Source organism: Pyrus communis, chromosome 2, assembly GCF_963583255.1.
Source record: "Pyrus communis chromosome 2, drPyrComm1.1, whole genome shotgun sequence".
NCBI lineage: Eukaryota > Viridiplantae > Streptophyta > Magnoliopsida > Rosales > Rosaceae > Pyrus > Pyrus communis.
The window spans coordinates 32680075-32688571 of record NC_084804.1 but is presented as its reverse complement, the minus strand read 5'-3'; the positions used below and the strand labels follow the sequence as shown (position 1 = coordinate 32688571).

The window sequence follows — 8497 nt, the reverse complement described above, 5'->3', positions numbered from 1 at the left end:
GAGCTTTGTTGGAAGCTTTGGTTCATTGAAGGTTCAGATTTATTATTCACCATGATGACTACAAACATGTTGTTTTCAGTTGAGAAGTTTAATGGGAAGGGCAATTTTACTCTCTGACATATGAGAGTAAAGGATGTCTTGACTCAACAAGGCTTGGTTAGAGCTTTGAAGGGAAAAGATGGGAAGCCTAAAGAAATGACAGATGACCAGTGGGAGAAGCTGGAGTCGCGTTGTGTTAGCACGATTCGACACTGCATAGCTGATAACATTATCAACAATGTTATGGAAGAAGATTATGCGCCTGCACTGTGGGAGAAGTTGGAAAAACTCTATATTGCTAAGAGTTTGACCAACAAGTTACATCTGAAGGGGAAGCTGTACAAGCTGAAGATGGATGAAGGCGGGAATCTCATGGACCACATGAATGTGTTCAATGGATACTTGGATCAATTGAGGAAAATTGATGTTAAGGTTGAGGAAGAAGATAAAACCCTCTTACTTCTTACCTCACTTCCAGATTCATATGAGAATCTTGTGACAACCTTATTGCATGGAAAAGATACAGTAAGTTTGGAGCAGGTGCAGGCTTCTTTGGTGTCTTATGATACACAAAAGAGGAAGGCGGGAATCTCATGGACCACATGAATGTGTTCAATGGATACTTGGATCAATTGAGGAAAGTTGATGTTAAGGTTGAGGAAGAAGATAAAGCCCTCTTACTTCTTACCTCACTTCCAGATTCGTACGAGAATCTTGTGACAACCTTATTGTATGGAAAAGATACAGTAAGTTTGGAGCAGGTGCATGCTTCTTTGGTGTCTTATGATACACAAAAGAGGAAGACCATTGTTGATGGTGGGCACGAGACTGCTTTAGCTGTTCAAGGTTGGAATCATGGAAGAAAATTAGGTGGAGGATTTGAGAGAGACAGCAGGTTCAAATCAAGCTCCAAAGGCAAGGGACCACAATGCTATGACTGCAAAGAATTCGGGTATAAAAGGATAAATTGTCATTTGAGAAAAAGAAAGGATGATCTTGGTCCAGGTAGCAGTAATTTTGTGGCGGAAGACTTCGAGTATGCCCTCTAGGTACTCGAAGCAACACATCTCCTGGTGATGTATAGTCTTAAGTGTTGCAGGAGTTTTGCAGCAGGTGGAGCTATGAGAATCACAGGTGATGAGATGGTCTTGAAGAATGAGAAGTGCGAGGAATGGTTGTCTGGCTCGACGGGTGTTGCTGGAAATGGGTGCACTGACAAGTTTCCAAGTTGCAGACAATGAAGAGGAGAAAAACCTGCTGGAGGAGACGAGGATGTGTCGAGATCCTGTCTGAAGCTAAATGTTTTTTTTTCTTGCAGCAGCTGCACATGCATTGGCAGTGACTGAATCGGAACAGGACCAACGAGGTTGATTCAGAGTGTGCATGCTGGTACGTAAGGCCAATGGACTTTGGTACAGTTTGAGTCGAGGTGAAGATCATTATGAGTACCAGAAAGTTTGGGGAATTTGATTTAGTTACCGTTGTCCTTAGTTTGTACTTTGGGTACTTATGGTGAGTGTTGATTCGAGTCTCTGTGATGTTTTTGGAACTTGGCCAAGGTGGAGATTGTTGGATTATGTGGCCAAGTGGCCATATACTTTAGAATAAACAAACCAAAGGTGGACAACACCTTTTTTTGTTTTGGGGAGGAAAAAAGGTTAAGTTATTTTGTTTATTTGGTCCATGTGAAAGCCACGGGGTGGTTTTAGCCGAAAGCAAGAAATAAGAAAATGATGAAAGAAACATCATGATGAGGAAGAAAACATAAAGAAAGCATTCAAGTGGAGAGCATTCGGCTCTCCCATTGGAAAAGTTGAACATTCTATATTAAGGCATTTGTTATGCCTTATGGTAAGAGAGAGAGTTGCAGAGAGAAATCAAGAGAGCTAGAGTGAAAGGTCTCTTGTGATAGAACTCTTGGGGTAGAGTGAGGCTCTTGGGAAAATTCTGTGAGTGGGTGTACAAGGGATATGGGATTGGGTTATGTCGATTTAATTCATGTGTAACTTGTACTGTTTTTCTCATAGTGAAGAGCAATATCTCTCCGAGGACGTAGGCAGGTTTTTGCCGAACCTCGTAAATTTCTCGATGTCTTTATTTCTTGTATTTTAAACTATTCAACTGTGCGTTTGTATGTTGGTGAAGATAATCAGCCAAAGCACAACAACTACAAGTTGCAAATATGGCGGAATCAGTGGAGCTTCCCACTAGCCTCAGCATCCTTCCTTTCCAAAACAAGGTCCTCTTACCTAGCGCCATCATTCGAATTCACTGCACTTCACCCAACAGGTACCTTTGAGCCTTAAGCTTTCTCTTTTCATGCTTTATAGTGAAATATGTATTTGTGGATGGTATTTGTGGGATTTTTGAGTATCAATTCATTACCAGGTGCTGTTATCCAGATAATGTATCCTTTTTCTGGAAATAGACAGTGGATGCGTGACGTATGTGAAGCATCTGTCAATGAATTCGGCTTTCATATATCAAGTTAACCAAGTCCATGTTTTCTTAATCACTCAATTAATCAAGTTCTTAGTTTTCTTACGTTTCCGATTAATTCACAGAGTTTAGGCAAAAAATGACAGTAGAGGGAGCTTTCGATCACTACTTTCCGTTTTAGGTTTTTTTTTTTTTTTTTTTTTTCCTTTCAATTTCTCTTTTTATTAGATAAATTGTGGCGTTTAAAAGGGTGAATTTAACATGATTGGATTACAACTTCCTTACATATTAAACTGTAAAAGGGGGAGTAGGGTTGCTATATTCAAGTTCACTTTTTTATTTTTACTTGAATTTGATTTGATTTTTTTTGCGACAGGTTGAGAATGTGAAAGCTCTGCTGGAGGTTGAGGTGAGAAATTTCATTTAATTCATGATTTATTGTTGTGTTTTTTAAGACGGATTGAAGAAGATTAAGTTCACAGTGATGACCGGAGATGAACAGATCCTCTCTTAAACGTCGATCCTCACAACTGTAAAACCCTTACTTTTCACTTCAGCAGAAACCCTTAATTGATTTTATAGTTCTTTCAATTAATTTGGAAGTTGAAGATCTCCTTTTTTTAACTTGAGTTGATTTTTTTTGTGATAGGTTGAGAATGTGAAAGCTCTGCTGGAGGTAGGTGAGAAGTTTAATTTAATTCATGATCTGTTTTTTTTTTTAAAACTTTTTTTTTTTTTGTGGGATTGTGCTGTTTTGGGGGAAAACAATATTAAGTTGAAGTAATGTTTAGATATTTCTGTAATTGGGATTTAGAGTAAGAGATGAAGAACTGAATGTGATTGCAGAATTACAAGTTCAGAACTTCTTTGGTTTGGAAGCTAATTTTAAATTTAGTTGGTTGATTAGTTAATAGAGAAATGTATAATAAATGCGTGATATGTTTTTCAATGCGTATGAGCAGTCACAGGTGCTGATTCAGCGGCAGCAGTAGCTATATAATGGTTGGGAGATAAAGACCTGTTATTCGTGTCGTGTTTTTCGTATTCGTGTCATACTTGATATCTTAACGGGTTGTGTCATGTAACAATTGTTAAAACAAACGGGCAAAATGACCCGACCCCAAATCGACCCGATAATATTAACAAGTAATATGATCTGACTTGTTACCTGTTACCCATTAAGGAAAATATATTTTAAACCAACGGTACATATTTACTTTCATATATCTTACAGCTGTTATTTAAGTAAAGTTTTTAATAATTTTTTAATTAATGTAGAAGTGTAAAAAATATAGAAAAAAAATATATAAACGTTTGTAATGACAAGCTTTACAACTTTCATGAAGAGCTTAACTTCAAAATTGGCCTCTATAATCATATAAATCATATATTAAAATTTAACCGTTGATTGTTGTTTACATTTACGCTTCATTGTTCTGATCAAATTTTGTTTTTTAAGATTTTGTTTTTTGAAAACGTGATGTATTAGAGGATGTAAGAAGATGAACGATTTGTATCGTTAATATTATATTTAGAGTTTTACAGTTAGTGAAAATATTGCTTGATGTTTATAAAGTTTCTACAAACTATATGTCATCGACTTATATTTCAATTAACCGTAAATATCAAAATGTGATATCAAAGATCTGAACCGTTCATTTTCGTACATCCGTCGGATGATCATGTTTTCAAAAAGGAAAATAAAAAAAATGAAATTCAGTAAGAAGAATAAAGCATAAATAACAATTGATGGTTAAATATAAATTTAAGGTTTATGAATTATAATGTTGGATTTCGAAGCTGACCCTTTCATGAAAGTTGTAAAGCTTGTCATTATGAGTGATTGTATATTTTTTTTTTACATTTTTGACACTTCTACTATAGTTATTATTAATTTTGCCCTCAAATAAAAAAATATTACACGAGGGTTTGGAGGATTTTAAAAATCTAAACGATAATGTAAGCATAACCATTATCTACTCATCGAGGAATAACGATGAATCATGACTGTTTATATACTCCTTCACATTTTTCATACTTGTATGTATGTCTTTTTAGTTCTTGCCAATACAAATATTATACTAGTTTGTTTTAATTTTGGACAACATGTTAAGTAAAATTTATCCTAGTAATGATAATAAAGAACTTTCATAATAAAAATAAATAACGACTAAAACTTTTTATTTTTTATTTTTATAAACTTATATAAAATAATAATACAAAACTATATATTTGATATGGAATATATATTAATATGGTTGTTGTATTTTATAATAAATCTTTTAGTAATTAAATTTTAAAATTATCAAAATAATTTTTTTCTTAACAGGTTGAAATGGGTTACCCACTTGTTATCCGTGTGTATACCCGTTAAGAACCCATTATTAACAGGTTCTTAACGGATCACTCAATAATGATCCCAATTAGTTATCGTGTTAATCCGAAACCTGTTATTTTTGTGTCGTGTTAGAAATTGCCGAGTCTATAGGGAGATGAGGAATTTTGAGATGCTGAGTGCTCTTGGTGTCAGAGATGAAGACTTTATAATGATCATATCCAATGCCGCCTCGAGGTATATTTGATAATGTTTTTGTTGAACAACAAAAATATATAACATATATACTAAAAAAAAAAAAAAAAAAAATAGAGTCCATACAAATTGGGTCATACTACAAGGCAAAACAAAAATGTAATCCAACCCAAAAGATGAAGATGGGCTTTACATACAAATCAAACATCCATAAATAAATTTAAAAATAATAATAATAATAATAATAATAAATAAATAAGATATGAATTCCTTCCTACAAAAGGGGGAAGTAAAGTGCAAAATAGGGGCTCCCCTTTTTCTGCAACAAAAGAACATGAAGTCAGTAAGAGAGGTTAAGAGAAAGTGGCGGAAGACATGGCCTCTATCTCCTCCATGTAAAAGCTCTAGAGCCCTCCTAAGATGTCTATAAATAGGCATCAGTTGCAGTAAGAAGGGGGACACAGAAAGAAGAGAGACTGCTGAAATTGAGAGAAGTTTAGAGAAAATAAGCAACGTAAGACTAATCCCATTGCCGGCGATTTCGAATTGAGTCTTGCAGGGAAGGGGAACAAACCACAAACAACAATCAGAAGGTACAAAACCTACGTTTCTCTTCTCTTCATTTTTTCCCAGTAATTTTGTTTTGCAGGTAGGTGTCTTCTTGAACAAACTTTGGTCAGCAAAGAATCTATTATACGCTAGCAACCCCTGCGTTTCTCTATACCTGCAACAACAACATGAAGCAGTCCAAAAATGGCAGCACCCACATGTTTTCCTTCAGCCTAAATCTGAAGAAAACCAAAACACACAAGAGCTCCGCTCCCCGCTACTGCCGTCAATCCCATGAATTTCTTCGGGGTGGTCTAAACCACCCTGTGAATTTCCAATCAAATCCAAGAGCTCTGCTCCCCCACCGCTGCTGTCAATCCCATGAATTTCTTCAGGGTGGTCTAAACCACCCCGTGAAGTTCCAACCAAGTCTAAATGGTCCATACCCCCACAAGTTTGTTAAGTGCAGTTTCAAAATTCAAGCTTAGTCTCTGTAAAGAAAGACAGCAAGGAAGCAACATATACCAAGATGCAACTCAAGAGGAAAGAAATTGTTCTATTTGTAATTCTTTGGTGTTTTCTTTGCTACTCACAGGTACAAGACATGGAGGATGCCTTTGCATAAAAACCTATGGAAACCCACTTGGGATAATAGTCCAAGAAAAAGGAGAAATTAAAAATGCTGATGTCTCCCTTTATAATCATAAAGTTCCAGCAAAGTATATTGGGATAATGTTTGCATAGTATTTCAAAGATGGAAGAAAGTTAAAGCATGAGACTTTACCAAAAGGAAAGTTAAAGCATGAGACAAGAATATAAAAGAATGGCATCAAAGAGCTTTGATATTATCCTATCTGCAAAAGCTCAAAAATTCCAAGTTATGTTGCTGGATTCCAAAATGTTATGAATGACTAGTGTTGATGAGAAAGAATAGCGAGCATGATCAAATTATCACGAACATGGCTGTCATAAGGCCACTCATGTGACATTCAAATGGAAAAGGCATAATGCTTATTTCTTTTCTAATTAAGCATAGAAGGCAGCACATAGATGGAAAAAAGAGGGTGTCCAAAGCCTACTGACCAAACCAAGTCACATGACTCTTTACGGAGAAAACGGAGGCCGGAAAGTGATAATCAGACACGAATACATCAAGACTCATTCAAAATATGGCAGACACGATGAGTGCGTTATTACAAATTTCAGAGTGCAATTCTCACCTTTGGAGCCATGAATAAACGCTTGTTTTCAACGAACTCAGTGCTGCAAAATAATTTGTCCAACAACCATATCAAAAACTAAGTCAAACTGGTACTGAAAGCTACTCATGATAAACGAAAAGTTAAATAAATTTAGACTACGAAAACTACCAACATCAAAATTGGGTTTATCATCTACCAGTACACAAAAAGAGGGTTTTTACAACCCAATGAAGCTCATTACCTGAAGGACACATCAACAACCAAATCGAAGAGATGATGTTGCCAGTGACGCCTGCACGAAATAATTAAACCAATCAGTTGCAGTTTAGAGCTTCAACCCACTCCGAATCAAATCTAGAACACAGAAAATGAAAATGGGGTCACCTGCTGGTTATCTTCTCCTTTTCTCTTTGAATTTTCGATCCACAAAAGGAGCACAAGCAAGGTGGTGAGAGCAAGAGAACAATGCAGCAGAAGGAAAAAAAAAGCTTGTGACCTGCACAAGAAGCCTCTGCAGTTTGGGAGGAAAAGAGGATAAATTGGAGCAATTCAAAACAGTTTGAACTCCACCAATCTTACCCATCTTCATTTGGAATTCAACAGCTAACAAACCCAAAAGGAATTATAAAAAAAACATTGCGAAATCAACGGGGAGCTCGAGTATATCGACATCGCTATTTAGAGAAACGAATACTGGAGCAGGGAAGATTTCTAATTGGGTTTTTGAACAGTGCATCTCACGTGGGACTTGGAGCCCCACTTTATGTCTTCAAGTCCTGAGCTACTTAAGGAAAAGACTGAACTGTGCATCTCACGTGGGATTTGGAGTCCCACTTTATGTCTTCAAGTCCCGACGTACTTAAGGAAAAGATAAATCGAAGTCCTATTTCAGAGACTATTAGGCGATTACTGAAGGTCATATATATGGGTTTTAAATAAATCCCATTGGCTTCTCATTTTGCCAAGTCTGAACACAAGTCTACAAATCCAAATCAAATATTTCACGAACTACTCCGGTTTGATTCCGTTAAGGATACGTAAGCAGTCTGATATTAAATTTTAGATGCAACCATGAAACCGGAATGAATTCCTGGTTTATATAAACTAAATTTACTCTTGCTACTTTGACCAATTAATTACAAATTCTATAAAGAGTAAAAGAAGAGTCTACAAAGCATAGTTCCTAGATTTTTAGCCTCGACCGTATTTTCTAGGTTTTTCTAATCCATTATATCATGTTCATTTAACATTGGTTACTCATGTGCATGCATTATTGTGATATATAATTACATGAATTATTTCTTGATTTACATTTCTGTTGCCATTATAATTACTTATTTCACTTACAGTATTTATATGGATGCTGCTTATGCAACAAAGTTCCTAATTTTATAGGGAATGTTGCTCATATGAAGAACGAAGAAAAGATGAGATGGAGACAAACTGATAGGGGTCCCAAGGCAAAGAAAAGCAAGGAAGAAAAATGGGCAACCCCATCTCATCGACACCAAACAAAAAAAGAGGGAGAAAAAGAAGTGCAACAAGACAAGTCAAAGCACCATCAAGTTCCCTTTTAAGGGTGAATGCGACGTGGCTCTAAAACCCTTCTAGATCGTCATACTGAAATTCTAATTAAAGGGTCATTTACCTATTAATTATTAATAATAGGTAAATGACGATTGTTTGTTTATTATTATTATTAATGGAACAAGAAATACGAACGTCAAATCTCTTCCAA

The 8497-nt window shown here is 35.9% G+C and overlaps 1 long non-coding RNA gene across 1 annotated transcript; it reads right to left on the bottom strand.

Moving 5' to 3' along the window:
• Window positions 1–5137: 5137 nt before the first annotated feature.
• Window positions 5138–7354, bottom strand: LOC137727087 (uncharacterized). Its single transcript, XR_011067723.1, has 3 exons — window positions 7144–7354; window positions 7001–7051; window positions 5138–6820 (listed from the first exon to the last, which is right to left on the bottom strand). It is a non-coding gene; the product is annotated as an uncharacterized lncRNA (long non-coding RNA).
• Window positions 7355–8497: the final 1143 nt, after the last annotated feature.